This window comes from Protopterus annectens, chromosome 1.part2 (assembly GCF_019279795.1).
Source record: "Protopterus annectens isolate FY-2018-M chromosome 1.part2, PAN1.0, whole genome shotgun sequence".
NCBI lineage: Eukaryota > Metazoa > Chordata > Ceratodontiformes > Protopteridae > Protopterus > Protopterus annectens.
This window is the reverse complement of record NC_056727.1, coordinates 902,670,870-902,693,448: the sequence shown is the minus strand read 5'-3', so window position 1 is coordinate 902,693,448 and position 22,579 is coordinate 902,670,870. Positions and strand designations below refer to the sequence as shown.

Sequence of the window (22,579 nt, the reverse complement as noted above, 5' to 3'; positions counted from 1 at the left end):
AAACCTGGGTGGCTGGACCTGTAGGAAATCCTTAACTGTCTGCATAGATTTAGCTTTTTCTTCCATCATTTTTAAGACCTCCACTTAGTGCCAAATAAGTTGTCTTTGTGCAAGGGTGCATCCAATAATTTAGATTTAACATGGTCTGGCAAGGGCTGTTCCTTAAGCCTTGCATGCCTTCTAAGGAGAGATCCGGTGACTGCTGCCCTGTAAGAAGCTTCCAGGGCTTCAAAACCACAATGCAAGGTGTGCTTAGTTACTTGACTTTGAGAATGCATTAACTCTTGTAACTCTTTAGATTCAGCACAAGCAGGAAAGGAAGAATTTATTTTGTTTGAGGAGTACCAGGGTATACTGCTGAAAGTTTAGCATATGGAACTGACAATTTAGTGCCCTGATAGCAAGGGTAGCTGAGGTGCATACTTTTTTACCTCATCTGTCTAGTGATCAGGAATCCCTGTCTGAGGGGTGGGATTCTTAGCAGAGGTTGCTTTAATCCCTTTAGGCCCTTGAGAAATTACCTCAGGGTCAGCAGTAGGATTTTTAAAAATAGATGTGTGTAAGTCAGGGACTCTGTAGTACCTGTCTAGTTTTCTGGGTGAAGGAGGGAGGCTGTCAGGAGTCAAGCTGGATTCCAGGAAAACATCTTCCACAACATCCAGGACTGGAGAGATGGCCAAGGGTCTGTGCTGTGGAAGATCTAAGAATTCCCCAAGTCTCTTTTTAGACTGAGGGTAGTCCTGACTCTCCCATTGGAAATGCTCCCTTAAGGTATGAAGGGTTTCTCCAAAGGAAAAATCTTCTGGGGGAGAGGTTGAAGCAATGGAATCCTCTGCATCAGAATCCTCATAAGTAGAGAGGGGTTGCATGTCTTCATATTCAGATGTATCAGAGTCATCTGACTCTTCTTCAGACAAAACTATAGGGGACAGATCTCTTTTCCTTTTGGGGGGGGGGGGTAGCTTGGCTTCCCCTGATCAGCATGATAAGGTTTTCCGCCATTTTAAGCATTTGGGTCTGTTGCAAGGAAGTAGGTGTCTGAGATTGGGTCGTTGGTTTCTTGGGTGTGGTTCATACCCTAGGCCTAAGAAACTCGTTTTTTTTTCGAAAGAAAGGTAGACGTGAAAATAGTTGTCGTCGAGAATTGGTAGTGTGAAGGACTTCCTTGGAAGCTGGTGCCTTCTCAGCGGCTCTGGACCCATCCAAGGTAGAGACAACTGCAGGATCCTTAGTCGAAGAAGAGTCATGTGGCATTCCGGACTCCAAAAGGGTCTCGGTAGGGGCCTGCAAATCCACAGAAGCGGGCATCAGGGGCTACGAAAGCGCCTCACTGAGGACCGGAGAACTGACGACTAGCTTAACGGGAGTGTCGTCGGTAGGTTTGGACCTGTGCGGTCTGTCTCTGTCTTTATCTTTACGCTTTTTCGGAAGATATTCTGTCGGATGGCTTACTGAAGCCATATCGGAGTTCGAGGACTGTAAGCGAAAATATCTAGCTACAATAAGGGCCCGACGACGGATAGTTCTGGCATTGAACAAAGCACAGAAGTGACAGTGGGGGATGTTGTGGTCTGGGCCTAAACAAGTGACGCAGTAAGAATGAAAGTCTCTGTGTGGTATTTTCTTTCCACAGGCGAGACGATTGTTAACTTTTTCTACCATCGGATAGTGCAAGAAAAAAGATCCCCAATGGGGTATTTAGCTTTAGAAGACTTCAGCTTGAATTCAGTAGACGAAACTCAGGTAGTGGCCGACCAGCACTCGTGTGAACTGCTTCTGCTTTGGGCTCCATGGCAAGAAAGACTGATGTAATGACGTTGGCTGCCTTACTTTATACTACTGACCACCTGACATCAGTACTGAAGTGACAGCAACCGATGCAGAAATACGAAGCCTGTGGTATTCGGGCCGGCCAAGGGCTACCCTGGCAGGGATAACCCAAATGTGATGACTGCAACAGTGAAACACGAAAAACATCCATTTATTTCAGTGTTAAAAAATAAATTAAATTGATACAGACTACACTGCTCAATACAGCCACACATACTGCTGACAGCTTTGGTGTGGAAGGTAGCCTTGTACCTACCTAAAGATGCCTAACTGCTTTACATGACTGGGCAGAAAAATGAAGTCTGTTTGCAGCTACTTCCATTCATATATTGAATGCACCACATCACTGATCCTTATGATAAACATCACTATTTTACTCATTTACAACAGTCATGTCCACCTAGAAAAAATATGCATTGCAGTTGTTGGTATATACAGGTGGTCTTCTAACTCTAGCTCATCTCTTTAGTTCTGTTTGAAAAGAACTGGCACAATTGTATCAATCTCAGTTTCATTTGAGGTCTTAATCTGAATTCTGTGTTCAGAAGACTATACAAAACTCTACCATGAAAAGCCAGCTCTGCTGATGCAAAAGCCCTGACTACTGCCTACATGACCCAATTCTGATTAGTGCCTCTGTTGTCTACTGGAACTGGAGTGGGGAGGTTGGGCAAGCTTACCCTGGAAGGGAGGGAAGTGGACCTGGTCTGCCAAATGCAACAGTCTCTCAGAGGAGAAGCAGCTCTGCAAGGGATGGCCTGGGAATGAGCATTTGGCCAGCAAGTAACTTTGCATCTCAACACGAGTGCATGGGAGCATGCATTCATATAGGAGAAAGCACATTGGTCCTCACAGTGATGTGGGTCAATAGTCCCCTCAACAAGGGGAGGAGGGTTTTTTTTTTTTAAACAAGCAACATCTTTATTAAATTATTACTTATGACATAGGCAATCATACACTTATATAAAGACCAGGAGAGAAGTTATGAACTAATATGCATACATTTTCAGGATACCAGTGATGGTTTAAACAACACTCATGGCTGCCTGGGTGACTGCCTTGGTAGATGTCTCTTGCTCCCATATTAGGGTTACCAATTAAGACGGAACAAAATGATGAGAACCCAGAAAGGGAGGCTTGATAGTTGGCAGACATGGGGAAAAAGCCCTTATGGAAAAAATCTCCAATATGAACATCATCTCTTGTCTCGATGCAATATCCACATATTCACTGTCATCAATGGAACACTTGCCTTATCTGGAGACACTAATTCACCTACTGCAGTGTCACTCTAGACGTCTTCAGTAATAATCAATCTCTAATTACCATCCACTGTGATCAGCAAGTCCCCTCACATTTCTTCACTAACAACATGGGATACTAGACCAATCACATTCATTATTCTTCCAGGTGCCTATTTTCTCCAGGACCAGAATTTCCTAAATTTATAAGCTGTTTATATCAGAAGCATCCACTTTCAATATGTCACTAGTATAAATAATCTGTACAACTTGTTTTATATGAACTTTCCAAAATAAATCAGGGTAAAGTAGTTTTCTACCTATGAACATCTTAGCAGGTGACAATCCATTACTTAACAGTAATGCAATTCAGCAATTAAACACAGGTCTCATTAATCTTGTTTCTAGAGATTCACTGGCAACTGTTTTATTTTCACTTTGCATTTCTCTGGACCCATTTTTGACTGACTTATTCAATGAAGAATTATGCTGAACAAACTACTATAAAATACATTCTTCCTTATGAATTGTTTAAATGCCTTACTTAAAAGGGTTGCTGTGGTGTCCAATATAATTACTTCAGGTATCTGACGGGTTCATAGTTAAGTACTAGGCTAGCTGCCCTTGTCAGTCATTTTAAGTTTACTAATTTGTCTTTTTAAAGGTGAGAACTAAACCCTGTACTTTGCGATTGTGAGATAAACACCTTAACCACTAAGCCACCCAATCCCCTTTCAAGTGTTTTATATCCCCTTATAAACTCATATACACAGACTAGACTAGGTGACCTTGCAGGTCATTTTAAGCCTAGCCAATTTCCCTTCAAAGGTGAGAATCAAACCCTGTATTTTGTGGCTGTAAAAAAAACACCTTAATAATTGTAACAACCCCCAACCCTGCCTTTAAGCTTTTAATAGCTGTGCTTGAAGAAGATATTGTTCTACAGCACACATCTATCCACTTCAAATAAGCATCCGCAATAACCAGAAACATTCTTCCAAGAAATGAACAAGTTTAATCTATGTGGATTTTTTTTCACCATTTCTCTGGATATGTATCCAGAAGTAGCAAAGCAGTGACTGGACACATTATCTACACAGTCAGTGCTGCAACAGGTTGCACACTTGCCTTTGGTAAAGAAGGCTGTGGGTTCTATTCATATACCAAACAGAAGGATTGCTGACATTGCAGTGCAGCATAAGGGCAGTGCTGCACTTTAGAGTATGTTGTCCTTTGGATGACACATTAAACTGAGGTCTCATCTGTTTGAATTGGTGGTAGCTCTGTTAGATGTAAAAGATCCCATGGCATCTATCGAAAAGAGTAGGAGAAGTTTCTCAATGCTCTGGCCAAATCCCTCCTCCCATCACAACAGTTTAAATACCACCTTGGATCTCTCCTGAAAAGAGGCCACAGGCCTAATTGGACTAAACAACAAAGGATAAATAAATAAAAATAAAATCTGTTTTTAACATGCAGTACAACTGACTACAGCTTTCTAAACATCAGAGTTCACATTAGGACCCACATATACCTTCGTACCAGACCTTTTATGTGAGTAATATGAAGAGTTAAATAACAGTAACAACACCAGTTTTATTAGCATGTAGAAGGACTACAATTGTGGATCCTACATCTTGTATACTGGGTTACATCTAATCTGGATTTAAAAAGTGTGAAATAAGGTTCTCGATAGACAAAAACAATTATATTCTTGAACTCTGGACATGGCTCGATCTGTCCTTATCCACACTTTAATACGCGCAGCTCCCAGTGAAACAGACACCTAAATGATTCGTCAGCATCATTTTTTTGTGCTGAAGGAACAGTACTGATTTTCTGACAAGAGTGGCAATAGAATTTGTGCCCACATTACCATGACCTCTGGGCAGAATGCAGCCTGTTTTGTACTACACGCTGTCAACAGTACAATCCATGCCAGGAGACATGTGTGGTACAACTTGCACCTCAAACAATATTAGAAGTAGCTCATGGTCTATCTGAAAGGGAAATGTACAGCCATAATACAGTTATAGGTTCATAGGTAGGTACTAGGCTATTGGCCCTAGGGCCTATATAAGCCTAGCCAAAGGTACCGTGGCTTTCGCCACCCAAGAAAATTATTTTCCTGTGCCACTGTCAAGCAGAGCCACAGAAGTGATCCCCAGGGTGAATTTCCTATCTCCCATCCAATCATCACGATTTTTCTTGAAGAGCGCTAATGAGGAGCTTTGTTTGATATAGATAGGTAGTTTGTTCCAGAGTATGGGAAGTCTCTGGGACAGGAATCTATCCCTCCAGCATGTTCTGTTTATTCTGGTGACAAGGTTTAGGTCCCCAGACTGTGTAGCTCATTGGGATTTCTTTAAGTGGAGCATGTCTAAAAGCTCTGGGATTGACATAGCTTTGTGTGTTAGGCAGAGATCGCCTCTGAGTTGCGATATGCAATGAAATGTCTTTCCTCAAAAAAATCACTGTAAGACTGCCTGTGTGTGATGACTTGTTCCTTTCTGTAGATGTCAGAAGTCTAGACAAAAATCCAATAGTTTGATCTGTTACATGTCATTTTATTGAAAGCAATGCATCAATGCCTTATGAAAATGCATTACATAGAAATGAAAGTGGTTTGTTGCTATCATAACTCATATCAGAACATTGCAGCACTTGTATAGAAGTGCCAAAAGCTTTGTCTCCACCTGGAGCCCAGTCAAGACCACACGTTTAGATAACTGCCTATGTAAAACAGTTGCTGGGTCTTGGAAAATATCTTGGTAGTTAACCCCCCCCCCCCAAAAAAAAAAATCAGTTCTTTCACATTCTTCATTTCTGGCACTTGCCAAAAAGGTTGCACCTACTTTGTAGCTGAATGAAAACCAATACCATCTACCTAGACTGGGAATGTCACTTAATACCCCACATTATGTATTTAAATGTTTTAACATAAGTAGCTTTTCTAACATGCTTAGCACAATACCCAAAATACGACAGTGCCCCCTTTCTAATCTGCCAGTTACTACAACATTATTCTTATAAACTACGTTTGGCACCTTGCAACACACTTTACATAGTTCAGTGAAATATATACATCCAAAGTGTACTCACCATATCTGAACACAGTCTTGTATTTATTGTCCAATACTTTTTTCAAAAATGTCTAACACACTGTGTTGATTAACATGGTTCACATTAAATTTTAAAAACTGCTTACCACTAACTAATACAACAAAAACACTTCTACCTTGGGGATGAAGTACTTTTTTAGCACAACACTGTTCACTGTAAGCTTGCAGTCAGAAGAGATCCTGACTAACCCATCTGGATTCATGAGAAAATAATTTATGTGCACAGCCCAAACTAAGAACTTTACTATACATTCAGATGTTGTTGTCGTTACTCTTTAAAAAAAGAGTTTTATTGTGCTTCTGTGTTTGTTTCTGAAGCACATGGTACTAACCGTGGCTCACAAAGCCTTAGAACACCACCATTTTGTGCCTAGCTCATCTTTAAATATTCTTGCATATATATTTCTGTGAAGCATCACTTGCACTTATTTAATCACCGACAACTGATTTACTGAAGTCAACTCTGAACTCAGTTCCTTTAAACAATTTCACCAACAAATCTTAAGAAGACCAAGTGGTTACCTTTGAATGTAGCTGTAAATTTAGGCAGACCGCAAAACATCAACCAATCTTTTGCATATTTTCAATGATATTAACACAGTCTTCAAATGTCAGTACACTTATATTTTTCCATAAAGTACAGTTTTGTACCTACCATAAATGTAGATGTTCGAAGATCCACATTGCTGCAGTCCTTACACTTGGGTAGTCCGCTGTCCTCGGTCGGCCCGAATATCAAAGTATAAGGCTGACGTCGGTCAAGGCGCATTTGACTGACATCAGGACGTCAGGGTACAAATGCGCATGACCGACGTCATATCCTCAGTCTTTTCTTGCCCCAGATGTCAGAAGACCCTAAAAATAAAGGTCAAAACCAAAAGACAGCAAACAACCAACCAACCACCCTTGCACTAATTATATGTACAATATATACAATATACACAATATTTACAACCCAACCCACACAACCACCTCTAACCACAGAGGGGAAGGAGGGAGGGAGGGTAAATTGGACTGCAGCAATGTGGATCTTGAACATCTACATTTATGGTAGGTACAAAACTGTACTATGTTCTTCATCTCACATTGCTGCAGTCCTTACACTTGGGTAGAATCCCAAAGCAGAGGTAAGGGAGGATGGCTAAACTACAAGGAAGCAGGAGCTGCCAAAATGCCCTGCAAAACAGCAGTGGCAAAACCAGCCCTGGATTTAGAGTAAAGTGGCAGGTGATAATGCCTAGAGAAAGTATGCACTGAACTCCAAGTAGCTGCCTCCAAAATATCCTTGGTTGCCACTCCCTCAAAAGCTGTCAAGTGGCAGTAGCCCTAGTGGAATGAGGCCTAATCCCAGCTGGAATCTCTTTGCCATGATGGGAATAACAGAAAGCAATGCAAAACCCAATCCACTTAGAAATAGTTTGTTTTGACACAGGCTTGCCCTGAGAACTCAAAGCAAAAGAAACAAACAACTGCTGAGACTGCCTGAACCCTTTAGTTCTGTCCAAATAATAACGCAACTGCCTGTGTACATCTAAAGTGTGCAAAATCTTTTCCCCTTTATTTTGGGGATTTGCATAAAAAGTAGGCAAATTAATAGTTTGGTTTAAAGCCACACTAGAAACCACCTTAGGCATAAAGGAAGGATTAGTACGTAAAGATACCCTATCCTTATGGAAAATCAAGAAAGGCTCAACCGCCATAAGGGCCTGCAATTCAGAAACCCTTCTTGCAGAGGTAATGGCCAACAAAAAGCAGTCTTCCATGATAAATATTTCAACTCAGAAGTAGCTGCAGGCTCAAAAGGTTGTAGAGTGAGTTTCTCCAACACAAAATTGAGATCCCAAGCAGGAGTAGGAGCTCTTCGTGGGGGTCTTATATTCTTTGCCCCTCTAAGAAATTGCTTGAACAAAGGATGAGAAAACAATGGTGGGTCACAATCATAGTGAGCCGAAATTGCTGCAGCATGAACTTTAATAGAAGAGAAAGACAAACCTTTGTCCAGTAACTCAGTAAGATATTGAAGAGCCACACTCAAATTAGGCTCAGAAACATCAAAATCTTTTGCTGCACTGCAAAATAAAAATCTCTTCCATTTATCTGCGTACACTTTCCTTGCACTAGGCCTTCTAGCTTCCAAAATAACATTCAAAACTTGCTGAGGAAGTGGAGGCCCACTATGGTTCAAAACAGAATATGCCAGGCTGTTAGGTGCAGAGAGTGAAGCTTGACATTGAGCAAATGGCTGTCCTCCTGTGACAACAGGTGTGGAATCGAAGGCAAAGGCCATGGAGGCTTCCGTACCAGACTTCTCAGTAATGGGTACCAGTGCTGTCGAGGCCAATCTGGAGCTATTAAAATCATCCTTGGCTTGTCCTGTCTGACCTTTAGAAGTACCTTTGGGAGGAGAGGCAGAGGTGGAAAGGCATACACATGAAGATTGCTCCAATTGAAAGAAAGAGCATCCACTCTCCAAGCTGTTGGATGAAACCTTTTGTGCAAAACTTTGGCAGCTGATGGTTTAGTGGAGAAGCGAACAGATCTATGTCTGGAGTTCCCCATGACACTGTCAATTTCTGAAATACATGAGGATCCAATTTCCACTCGTGGGGATCCATAATTCGCCTGCTCAACACATCTGCTAAGGAGTTCTGTGCTCCTGGCAGAAACCTTGCCTGAAGATTGAGCTGTAAACTGAGAGCAGTCTCCCACAAAATCATTGCTTGCCTGCATAGAGGATAAGAATCGTTCCCCTTGCTTGTTGATGTACCACATGACAGTTGTGTTGTCTGTTAGAATCAACACCTGCCCTGGAAGAAGTAAATCCTTGAAAGCTATTAATGCAAACTGGACTGCTAACATCTCCTTCAGGTTGATATGTAGATGTTGTAGTCTGGCAGGCCACTTGTCTTGTATCCACTTTCCATTTAGATGAGCTCCCCAAGCTTTGTCTGAGGCATCTGTCGTTAAAATCTGACTCGCCTCTGGCCGGGTCACAGAGAGTCCCTTGTTTAGGTGACATTCCTGAGCCCACCACAAAAATTCCTTTTGAATGCAAGGTATTATTTGAATGACAGTGTCCAGATCCTGGCAGTGCTGTGTCCATACATTTTGAGATACCATTGCAGCTTCCTCATATGCAGTTTGGCATTGGGAAGCACCAGAATACAAGATGCCATGAACCCTAAGGCTTGAAGGACTGTCCTTGCAGTCAGCCCGGACTGATGAGATAGTTGATGGAAGTAAAGGGAAAGACTCTTTTGTTTGTCCGGGGTTAAAAAGGCCATCTGGGATGCTGTATTCAGTCTCACACCCAGAAAGCACATGTCCTGAGAGGGTACTAGACTGGACTTTATTTCGTTCACAGAATACCCCAGGCATCTTAGCACTGCTAGCACATATTCCAAATGATGAAGAAGCTCTTCCCTTCCTTGAGCCAGAATCAGGCAGTCGTCCAAATAAGGATAGATCTGTATTCCTTTTAGCCTGAAGAAAGCTATCACTGGAGCCAGAACTTTCGTGAACACTCTGGGCAGTAGATAAGCCAAAGGGCAATGCAGAGAACTGATAGTGAGAAGTCCCAGCTCGAAAACGCAGATACTTCCTGCAACTTAGTCTGATAGGAACATGAAGGTAAGCCTCCTTGAGATCCAAAGTTACCATCCAATGATCTTTGCCCAGCAGAGGTAAAAGCTGCTGTAACGTCAACATTTTGAACTTGGGAATGTCCAGATAAGTGTTGAGGATAGATAAATCCAAAATTGGTCTCCACGTGTTCCCCTTCTTTGGTACTAGGAACAGGCGAGAATAAAATCCTAGGCCCACTTCTGGCATAGGGACCAGCTGTATGGCCCCTATTTGGAGTAACAGAGAAACTTGCTTGTGAGCCTCTATTCTTTGTTGAGGAGGAACATCTGGCATGCCTTTGAAAGGAGGCAAGGTATGGAAATAAAACCTGTAACCGTGGTGTATGATATCCAATACCCATCTGTCTTGGGTAATTAAACTCCAATTTTCTTTGAAAAGTGCCAACCTTCCTCCCAAAGGTGCTGCCAGACGAGAAGGCTCTGGCAGCTGAAAAGGTAGGTCATTGGGTCTGTTTACGAAAGGACTGACCCCTGCCCTCACCAAGACTGTGCAGGAGAACTCCCTGTTCTAGGCCTGAAAGAGCCCTGAGCTCTGCCCCTACCACGTCTAGATCTACCCCTAGACTGTGAATCATAAGAAGGATACGTCCACCCCTTAGTAGGCCAATTTCTACTAAACTTTGGAGGCTGGACCTGCAAAAAATCTTTAACAGTCTGCATAGACTTAGCCTTGTCTTCCATTTTCTTTAAAACTGCCTCAACAGGAGAACCAAACAACACGTCAGATTGTAAAGGAGCATCTAAAATCCTTGTTTTAACATGGTCAGACAAATTTTGATCCCTCAGCCAGGCGTGCCTGCGAAGAACTGACCCAGTGGCAGCCACCCTAGACGAGGCCTGTACAGCATCAAAACCACATTGCAAAGAATGCTTACCCACCTGTTCAGAAACATGTACTAAATCTTGCAACTCTTTACAATCAATACCTTCTGCCAGAGCATCAACCTTAGACTTCAATTGTGAAAGGAGATAGTTTTGGTATTTCAACATGTGAAACTGGCAATTCAAAGCCCTCATAGCAAGAGTGGAAGAAGTATAAACTTTCTTTCCCCATCTATCCAAGGCCCTGGCCTCTTTGTCTGCAGGAACCGGATTCTTTACAACAGAAGCCTTAACACCTTTAGGCCCCTGGCTAACAGTTTCTGGGTCTGCCCTAGGACTCTTAAAAAGAAACTTATGAGCTTCAGGCACCCTGTAATACCTATCCGGTTTAACAGGAGCAGGAGGCAAAGAATCAGGATTAAGAGAAGCCTCTGTAAAAACATCTTCCACTACATCCAAAACAGGAGGTATAGCCTTTTCCTGGAATCAGAGAAGTCCTGACCTTCCCACTTAAAATGCTCCCTCATGGAATGAAGAGTTTCTGAAAAAGAAAAATCCTCAGGAGGAGAAGCAGAAGGAGTAGAATCATCCACATCAGAATCAGAATAAGGAGAGTACTCCTGCAAGTCTTCAGCCGAAGACTCTGAAACATCTGAAGCCTGCTCAAAACCCCCCAGCTCAGGCTCCACCCTAGGTCTCTTATCAGGAGGGGGCATAGAACCCCTAATCAAAGTAATCAAATCTTCTGCCATTTTAAGCATATGCTTCTTGGGCACAGTTCCTGAAGAACTAGGGGTAACACCAACTGAAGCTAAACCTGGCCTGCCCCTGGGAGAAGCCTTAGAAACAGAAGGAGAGGGCCTAACCACCCTAGGCAGGGAGGGGAGTATAGTAACCTGAGAAGCCCCATCAGCCTGGCCTGCCTCCTGAGAGGCCACATCCTGCAATAACAAAGTCTCTCCTGGGATCCCAAAGAAACCTCCGGTGGAACCACCGGCTCCACCGACACCTCTAAAGAACCGGCGTCCGGTACTGACGGTTCCTCTAGCCTAGGTTTAACAGCTTTGTCCTTGCGCTTCTTGAAGAAGCGGGCCGGAGCATCCGACGGCATTTAATAATTGCACTGCTTCGAAGACTAACCTGGCACAATCTAATCTTCTCTTAATAGTGCGCTTATTGAAACTAGCACAAGAGCGACACCCAACAACGTCGTGCTCAGGCCCTAAACAAGGAATACACAAAGTATGGTAGTCTCTATGCGGTATCTGTTTCCCACAAGAAATACAATTATTCACTTTTTCTGACATCCGGTAAACCACTGAGGCAAGAAAAAACTAAAATATTCCCCAACGGGGTACTTAGCCAACTTTGATTCGGTCTGAAACTCCGAAATCGAACAATTTCAGAACGCCAACCGGCACTTGCAACGCTGCTTCTGCATCGGACCATGCGGCAAAAAAGACTGAGGATATGACGTCGGTCATGCGCATTTGTACCCTGACGTCCTGATGTCAGTCAAATGCGCCTTGACCGACGTCAGCCTTATACTTTGATATTCGGGCCGACCGAGGACAGCGGACTACCCAAGTGTAAGGACTGCAGCAATGTGAGATGAAGAACATCTTAAATTATGGGTCACAGTGACTCAGCAGCTTATGGCTACTTCAGATAACACACTTTAATAACTTATTTTGGGTGTACCTATCACACGAGACACCTTATAACCTATTCATTATTGTCACAATATGTTTTGAATACATTACTTCTCTTGTCTCGGTTTCACTATCTTTCCATTTTCTGTCCCCTGTACAGATACACAACTAGACATACAGGATGTACACCTCACAACTTCCAAGTGCAAGAAATCGGGACAAAGCCAAAAATGATGACAGGACTAAGGCCCAAAATCAGGGACAAATTTTAAATATTGCTCTAATAAACTTAGAAACTTAAGAGGCACCACCGGAAGATGAAAACTCCTGCGGTTTGTAATAAATTGCAGACAGTAAAGAAAGTGAATACCATCCACAGAAGTTAAACACAGCACGCAGTTCCAATCTTATATTATGAAGTAAAATCCAACAGTATAGAGATATATCATAAATGGATCAAAAACGATACAGACGTGGACTTCTGCAAACAGTCCAAGTTTTAATAGTTAGTGCTTTCACCATCCAGGCTTCATCAGACAATAAACAATCATCCAAACTACAAGATTAAATAGTGTCTCAAAGATATCCATTGGATAAAACATTCCTGACGTCATAAGAAACCTAATTCACAGACTATTCACAAATTGAGACCTACGCATACCATGTTAAAAAAGGTCATTGACCATGTAAAACAAATATAGTTTAGAACTATGTATAATAAAATACATATAATAAAAATATGAATATAAAAACATCCACCTAAAAATGTGCACACATAAAGGTTCACAATAATAACACACTTTCCTAAAAACACTAATTATAAACCATCATGTCCAATATCAGAGTGCCTTGCTTTAACGGCCAACCTCCTACTCTGGAGAACCGGTTCTCTCAGTGTCTGAAGGACATGAAGTCTGAAACTCAAATGTATGCCATTATTTAGTGACTTAAATCCTCAAAGATATTCCTGAAAACCACATATTTTATGAGGAACATACCAAAAATAAAAATTCGGACATTCTGCAAAAATCAAGACAGTTGAGAGGTATGACAAGGTTGGGGCTGCCAAATTTCAACACTTTTTGTTTGACTTTAGTTGCTGCACATTTAGTACCTTTGTAAATAACAGAAACTGTTTTCCCTTTACAAATTTTCCAATGTGAGCAAATAGCCCAGAGATATATTTCCCATTTTTAAAGACTGCCACACTGATGATCACTTTTACATTAATAACATGCTTTAACCATACTTAGTTTCTTCTGCAGATGGCGTTCCCAAATTATTTTATTTTATGAGGTGCAGGGGTGCAGCACTTAATGTTGTTGCCTCACAGCAACAGGTTCTCTGGTTTGATTCTCGGCTGGGGTGCCTTCTGTGCGAAGTTGCATGTTCTCCCTGTGTTTGCATGGGTTTCCTCCCACAATCCAAAGACACGCGTCTGGAGTGTTTCTCCCCGGGCCTCTGCTGAAAATAGGCTCTATCCTAGTTGGACTATTCCGGTTAACAAAATGATAAATAAAAAATATTTTTATTTTGTTTTTGGGCTGGTCGATGGACCCTTTGCAGTCATGACCTAGGCCCAGTGGGCACCAACAACATATGTGAGATTAAAACATTCAAGTTGTTGCACTGTACTAATACACAACAGACAGAGCAAAATAACTGCATAAGCACAATACTTACAGATGCAGGCTTACGTACCGTCAACAGTTTTAGATCAACTGGGCAGGTAATCAAACACAATAAACAGGTGCAATATGCTCTGGACATGTTTACATTATTTACAGTTGGCACAAAATATTTGTGAGTTTCTAATGCAATTACGTCACGCAACAGCAGGAATAATTCAGCATCACTCAGTTTACTATGTAGTTTAAGGCATTACAAAATATATGTGAGACTTGTGCATGAGCAGCTGAGACTAGCCTTTTTCATTGTAATAGTAGCAATTGGATTCCTTCAGTAACTGCTCCTTTAGTTTTGATTTGAACTATTTAAAGTGGGATTCCAATTGCATCCCAGCTGGAATACGATACCATATTGAAGAAGCCAACTTGGATAAGGCTCTTTCATCAGTGGCTGTTTTAAAGCGTGGTCTGATGACAGTCAGGACATCGTCTTGTTCATCCCTGACTAACTGTGTGACCTAAGTTGTAACTTTTCTCCTAAGGATGGTGGTGCTACAGTAGTGCTTTAGCAGATTACTGCATCTCTTGCTTTTCTAAAAGAAACTTATTTTACAGTTATGCAAACACTTCCATGAGTTGTTTCCCATGCCCTACCCACTATTAAGTTTTCTCAGCTATAAATGGAACAGGACAATCTCTTGAAAATGAAAATACTGAATTTGGCAATTCTACCTCTGAAAACAGGCTATTCTGACTACTCATATTTTCACCTTTAAAGCACACTACTTTCAATTTTTTTTTTACAGGAAAGGGAGGGGCAAATCCCTACACTTCCTGCATGGGTGGTTGTACTCTCCACTCTGTAGAAGTTACCCTGTCTTTATAAAAGTGAAAACAGGAACAGCTGTGGCAAATTCAGGAATGGAGTGGCATTACTGTGCACCCATCTGCACTAAATGTAACGGTGCAATAATTTAAACTTCCATATTTCACACTATTGCCTGACTGTATTTTAAAGACTGCAACTTTGAGTTTTCTCAGTACAGTTTTTTAGAACTTTGTACAGCTTCCGATAGTATCCTTTTGTGAATACTATCATTACTTACAGCATAAACTAGTCTCTCTCACCATATTACCTGCATAGATTCTCCATAATTAAAGTACAACTTTTTCCAATAAGTAACATTTACTTAACTTTATCTGACTCAGTTGTTAGCAAGTAAACAGCTATGCACAAGAACCTCTTTTTAGGGATGACCCAGAAGAACTGTTTGGTAATGTTACTCACTCAGAGTAACATGGTACACAAAGACATCTTCAAAGATATTAACATATTCCTCAAATGCTTATCTATTGCAAAAAAATAAAACGAGCTGTTGCAGCAATGCTTGCTTATGGAATGAAGTATCTTTTTAGTACTTAGCTATCTTTTCGAATATTTTATTTTATCATCTTGTTTCTGGATAAAGTAGATTTCTCTGTAAATGCTGTCTTTGCTCTCAACAGTATGTAATAAAGACTTGCTTTTCTCTAATGCTCCAATATTACTGACATCAACAAAAAATGAGAAATTGGGGAAGACAGAAATATCTTCATAAGTTACAGAAAATGGGTGGGATAGCATGCATCTTTGATAATATTGTCAGAGCCCAAAAATTTTTATCACAACAACTTAGCCAACAGAAAGTAGAAAAGCTTATAGCCAAACTTAGGGAGCCTGTCACAAGAAAAATAACCAGAGATCCCGTAGAGGTATAAGAGATATCTTAGATATTATATGAAAATTTGTGTAATTAAGAGAAATGTAGAAATCAAGAAACAGCACAAATGGAAAATATTTAAGAAATACCTTATTACGGCAAAATTAGAAGTAGATGAGTCTAAACAACTAACAGTTGAGATGAGATAAAAATGGCGATATATAATAAATCATCAGGAAAGTCTCCAGAAAAGTTGGTAATCCTGTGAAAGTTTGGCAGTTAGGAGGGAAAAAAGTGGTAAAGAGCTGGAAGATTTTGTTTAACAGTATTTTAAAAGCATGGGAAGCACCAGCACCTTGAAAGAAAGCCGTGCTGGCTATATTACTTAAAGATAACAAAGACCCATCAGACCCAGCTTCATTAAGACCCATTTAAATTTTAAACCACAATTATAAAATATTTATATCTATACTTGCTAAAAACTGGCAAAGGTGTTGCCAACATTAATAAATATGGATCAATGTGGTTTTGTGGAAGGGAGGTAAACATTTGATAATAATAGAACAGTGATGATCCAGAGGGAAACAGAATGCAAGAACATGCCACTGTTGGTGGGTCATGATGTAAAGAAAGCATCAAACTTGGGATTTTATGATTAGGACAAAGGAAGTATTTGCATTTCCTGATAAAATAATACAGCTATTAGGAGAATATATGAAGGATCAGAAGCAAGAATTAAAGTGGGAGGGTTCCTAACTGATACGTTGTGTTTGAACAGAGAAACCGGGCAGGGTTGTTATTTGCTTTATATTTACAGCCTCTGGCAAATAAAATAAGGGATTCAGAAATGCAAGGATATAACTGGCACACTAATTAAAAAAAGTTGGCTTTATTTGCAGACTGTATCATTTTATAGTTGATAAATCCAGAAAAGTACACCTTGATGTTGTGAAACATTTTGAGACAGTTTCAAGTCTTTTTGGAATATAAAATTAAAGAAGATAAAACAAAGATTATTGTCATAAATTATGTACTCACACATGCCTGCTTGTCTGCAAAATTACACTCATTAAAAAGGTATTTGGGAGCAAGCTGCTTCCCTTATACAGAGAACACGTAAAGACTTATAGCTATTCCCAGCTGCATTATTAGCTTTCACAGCTGGCACAACAGTTCATATGATTTCTTTCTGTAGCTAGTAGTACACAGAGCAAACAGATCTACATGTACTACAAAGGGTTATGATCAAATCTCTGACTGTAACTTATGTGTTCTTGACTTGGATGCCTAGAAATTCACTTCTCGAGCTCCGCTCTCGGGGGGGGGGGGGTTCTTGGCATCCATGTCTCAAACATATAATAAGTAAATTATGTTCAGAGATGTGAACATGATCCTCTATGTTTAATGCATGTTTTAAAACACTTTCTTGTATACTAAACCTTTACTCCCTGAGTCTCAGCTGAAAAGTGTTTTTTTCTCACTCAGAATTTGTCGGAAAACAAAAACATAAATAAAGTAAATAAATAAAAAAATCTGCTTTTTAGATGCCATGAGTGCAAGCTGAACTGTGCATGTGCTCCTTTTGTTCAGAATAATGGATCTAAGTTTTATTCACCATTGCTATATCTGCAGTACTGGAACTGATGTAAACTGGGGATGAGAACTCAGACTTAATAGATGCAGTACTGGAAAATGTTTATATGATGCTTGATTTTGGAGCAGGACTGACTTTTTGAGGTATTTCTTATTTTTTGTTGTTTTTTAACACTTAAGACATATGCAAACAAACTGTTTACATTTTCCCATTTATATATATTATTCATCACGTCTTTCCTTTCCTTGTAACTATCATCAGTCTAACATTACCTAATTTGCTCAATTCCCGCCTTTCCCTAAACCTCGTCCCTCCACAACATTATTCTGCATGTATTGTTCCCACTATTTCTATTTATTTCTATGTAATTTCCTCCGTTCCTTTTCTAAAGATCCCTCTTCCAGTTCTTTTACCTCTTTTATAACATTCAGTACTTCAAATACAGCTAGTTTAAACTTTGATTTCCATTTTCTAGTAATTGCTTTTATGGCAGCCAACAGAATTAAACTTAATAAGGCCTTATTATATCTAGGCAATTAAGATCATGTGTCCCAGTTAAAAAAAAATCATTTCCATAGTTAAAGCCATTTCATAACCCAATATTTCTGTCCCAGATATTCTGCTGAATAACCATCCTGAAATCCTTTCTTTATCAAATTCACATTCTCAGTTCTTTACAAATGTGTTTCCTGCAGCATAGCTACTTATACTCTGCATTTTAATATAGTTCACTACTCTTTCTTTCTCGTGTATATCTGTGAGACCATTCACATTTAACGATAATATGGAAAGTGTTGTCAATGTCATTATGTTACGAAGGTATTATTCTCACCTGTTGTGTGTAACAATTTTTTTAAAAATGTCTAGTTTCAGCTTTTGTAATACATGCATACACCAGTGTTTGTCAGGTTGATCTTTTACACAGTTGTTTCTTGTCATAGCCATTTCAGCCTATACCACATATTGCAAAACGTTTTGTTTTAATGAAAACCCTCATAAAAACACCCCAGAGCACCCCTAAAACCTACTAACTTAATACTAACAAAACTATGTACATCTTCAAATAATGAAGTTTAACCCTCCAAAGAGCAACAATTGTCCCAGACTGAAAGCCACACTCACAGGCTTGAATTAACATATAATGAAGGTTATCCATGATAAGACACATGGTACAGCCTGTGCTTCCACTTCTACTGAGTGATGTCATATTTTTATTCTTTCTGAGATGTAGAAAACATTATCTCCTGGCTATTGAAAGAAAGAATTATTCAATTTGTATTGCCCCTTTATCAGATTGCCTCTGTATGTAAACATGACAGCCAGATATACAGCTGCCTCCACTACAAGCACTCATTTATTTGCTAGAGAAAAAATCATGATATTCAGTGTTATTTTATTTACTTCCACTTAAAAGTTGGTATTAGATCAGCCAAGGGCCTTAATCCAATCATTCCCTTATGCAAAAGTAAAAAAAAAAAAAAAAACATATCATTTTTGTTGTAACATGCTTTTTAGTGCAGACTTTTCTTTTCTTTTTACATTGCAGTGCTTACATTTCTTAAAAATGAATACTGTGAAAGAAGGAAAAAAGGGCACCTGTTTACTTCAGTATCCCTATTACACTAGAAAATAACCGAGAAAGCTTTACTTTACAGCATGCAGTTTATGCCATGCATTACAAAACATTACTGTTAAGAACAAAATTTTGTTTTACTCACAGTTAACTCTTTCCTTTCACTCCCCCCTCTTAAATGTTCTTGCAAACATTAATGACATGGAGTAGGGCAAAAGCTTTGGAGTCTCCTACAAGTTTAACAAAGTCAAAGAAGTCCAATATTTACAGGTTTTCCTGTATGTCATATTTCACAAATATAATTAATGCTTTGTAATACCAAATTTATTCATAAATTTCCAAGTTGCTGGTTTTCTTCCTGTTGATCCCCATCTCCCAAATCCAGTCTCTGCTTCATTTCCACTGTACCCCTGGTTCTTCTAGTCAACTCTTGTTCTTTTTTCTCTCTCTCAAGCATTTTCCTTTGAAACACTGAAAAAGGTATCACTTGCATAGTCTCTCTTTATGGGCTTTATTTCCAGAAAAACAAGAAGCAGAATCTCCTTCTGTTTGACAGCTCACTCTTTGTTGGACAAACTTTTATTTCCTCCTTAGTATGTTCTGCATCAAAAAATGATTTTGACCCTCCAGAAATTAATATTCTGAAAAAGCTAGACACAACAGCTTGAATCTTACTCAGCTTCTTGAAATTCCCCGATTACTGGAGTACATTTACTCCTCTTCTGCCTCTTGTACAGTGAGTAATCATTTTCCAGAAACACTCGACTGTTTCACACTTTTAGCACTTTGTCCTTCCATCACAGTTTTGTCAGAATCAACTCTTTCTGCTGTAGGTCTAGGTCACTTTCTCATGGCCAGGTTTGGAGCATACACACAATGTTCCCTTTCAATTAACAACTCCTGCTGTGGAATACCTGTCCAGTTGCTTATTTGTGCTTTCATATAATTAATACAGTCTGTTCCTTCCAGCTTCTCTAGTACAGCAGAAAATCTCAGATTTTCCCTATGTGCTCTGTCTTTTCTTGAGCAGTCTCATACTTAACCAGCCTTTTCTTCGATTTTGACCTCTGATTTTTGCATTTTTTACCTGATCTGAATATCTCTTTAAAGCTTCTTCCACTTTTCCTGCCTTTTATTTTTTTAGTTGATAGACTCCTTTAGTGTTTCGTTTATTTTAATCAGCTCTGAGCTTCTAGATTACTGGACGTCATGTCTTCCACCAAAGCTGAAGCTTACACTGCTTTTTGCTGAAAGCTGTAGGATTCTTCGCAGTCAGTGTTCTCTCCTCACCTTTTGTGACTGATCTTCTTTCAAGTTCTCTGAATTTCTTTTTAGTTGGCATCCAGGCAGTGCACTTACTAGCCAGTTACTGAAATTTACCCCAAAAGACAAGTTCATTGGCTCTCTTTTTTCTGAGTTTCTGTTTTCACACTGGGCTGAAATTAAGTTTAAAACAATAGGTTACAGCACAGAAGGGGATGGTTTTGTGGGCAGCAGACTGCAACACACGCTTCTCCAATGGTAAGGTGTACACTGATTCTATACTTGCATTAGAATGATTTGTTTAAGTAATAACCGACGATGTGGTGTGGTGTATTTAAGCAATAACCGACGACGTGGTGTGGTATATTGAAAATTTACCCATGGTTGGCATGGTTTAATCATGAGGGTGAAGCCCAAATGATTAAATAAAGCCAACCGTGGGTAAATTTCAGTATACCACAAACACGGAGTCGGTTATTGCTATTATACAATGACATTATTTAAGAAAAAAAACACTTACTTTTCATAAATAATGTCTTTCTATAATGGAGCATTACTGTTCTTCCGCCGGTGGTGGTATACTGCTTCTTTGTGTTGATGTACTGCGCATGAGTATGGGACTTGCATTCCTATGCATACCCAGTACATCAATGCTTTGAAACAGAAGCAATGGAGAAAAGAAAGTCTCCGTTGCTCCGTTTTTTTCTTTTTATTAAAAAAAAAAAGTGTTTTGGACACCTTATACCAACGGAAAAAAGTTCGGGCGACCGGACCTTTTTCCGATGGTATACTGTGGGATTTACAACGGGCACGCTGGCCAATCAGCATGCACATTTTAAAATATTAATGGGGGGGGTCATTGCATAATTATAAATATACTACAGTAATGGGAATGATAGATGTGCATGAGGCATTATGGCTTCCTAGATGTAAGTATGTATGTTTCTCATTCAACTATAAATCATATTCAAAAGCAGACAAAATCATGGTTAGAAAGGATCGTGTAGATCTTATTAAGCGTCTATATACATATGTTATCTGACCATTTCTTATTGTTCAGAAAGGTATGTTGAAAAGGAAACGTATGAGAGAAATTGAACAGTTAACCTGCATTGTTGTCTAGGAAAACAATGTAAATGTAGACTGGAGTTGTACTTAGACAGCAGTGATGCACTTTCCATATAACAGGGGTCAGATAATATAAATAGGGGATGGGTATAAGGAAGAGCTAAAGATTTTTGTAGATGAGAAAAGACAGTTAGTAAACTAAAAATGGCCAGGCTACATATAGAACTACTGAAGGCACAGGACAAAGTGATTCATAAGAAAGAATGGGCTGAACTCAAAGTGCTGGAGTGACAGGTAATGTAGATCAATTGCTAATTTAAAGGGTAGATCAAGCAAAGCAAACACTTAGAATTTTACATTTTGAAATAACACTTAAAGCAGAAAAGCATTTTATAGCTATAAGGTTTAGCCAACAGATGACAGGTTGATCAAAATGCAAGACTATAACAGGGGGAGTTTTCGGAGAAATTTGGAGACAATCAGGACAGAAGGACCAAAAAAATGGACTTCTTATGCAAGCTCCTATGCAAAAGTTTGGACTAGGAATAGGGGAATTGTTTGTTAAAAAAGTTACAGATGATGAGGTGGAAACAATATTAAGAAATCAAAAAAAAAGAGTAATTGGTGTGGATGGTTATCCAGCAGAAGTGTATGTAATGTGTAAAGACAACTTTTTAAGGACTTTAGTTATCTAACTAATTATGTGCTAGTAACTGGACAGACCCCAAATGCATGGATACAAATTGTCATAACAGTTTTTCAGAAACCAGGCAGATACCAATTATAAATCTAATAATATAGATTACCACTGACACTTAATCATGGTTATAAGCTTGTATCATCCCCTCCACTGAACAGTCTGGAGCAGGTGCGTTTGCACTAGTTTGAACCACTCATAACAGCCTATTGAAAACAAGTAAAGCAAACATACAATGCTCACTGCAAGTGTGGATGCTGGAAAGGAATTTGGCTGGCTTTGTTGGCAATATTTACTTAAATTATTTACTTACATTATTACAAGTGATGGGCTTTCCTGAAAGGTGGGTGTATTTAATAAAATATTTGTATTATAATGCCTCAGTACAAATAAAGGAAGGAAGTAGACTTTCCAAAAAATGTTCATTTAAATTGATGCAGTAGACAGGGGTGTCCTCTTTTCCCTCTTCCATTCATTATTTATCTTGAACCCTTAGCAAGATGGTTGCAGCAGATACAATTAAAGAAACATGAACTGCAGGCATATACTCTGTCCCTGTAAGTGGATGTCTTCCTTCCTTATTTGATAGATGGTGAAAGGGATTTGAAAGCAGTATTTCAAGCAACCTGTCAATATGGTAGAATTGAAGGACATAAAATAAACAAACAAATGACTAAAGCAATAAAGATAACTTATTTCAGCAGTGACAGATTGCAATGAAGAGTACCCTTTTCTGAGTGACTCC

The 22,579-nt window shown here is 39.6% G+C and overlaps 1 protein-coding gene across 2 annotated transcripts in view; it reads right to left on the bottom strand.

Moving 5' to 3' along the window:
• The window catches only part of CDC42BPA (CDC42 binding protein kinase alpha), a 3,351,611-nt gene that overhangs the window by 240,637 nt on the left and 3,088,395 nt on the right, over nucleotides 1-22,579 (bottom strand). The gene's annotated exons all lie outside the window — the stretch shown is intronic.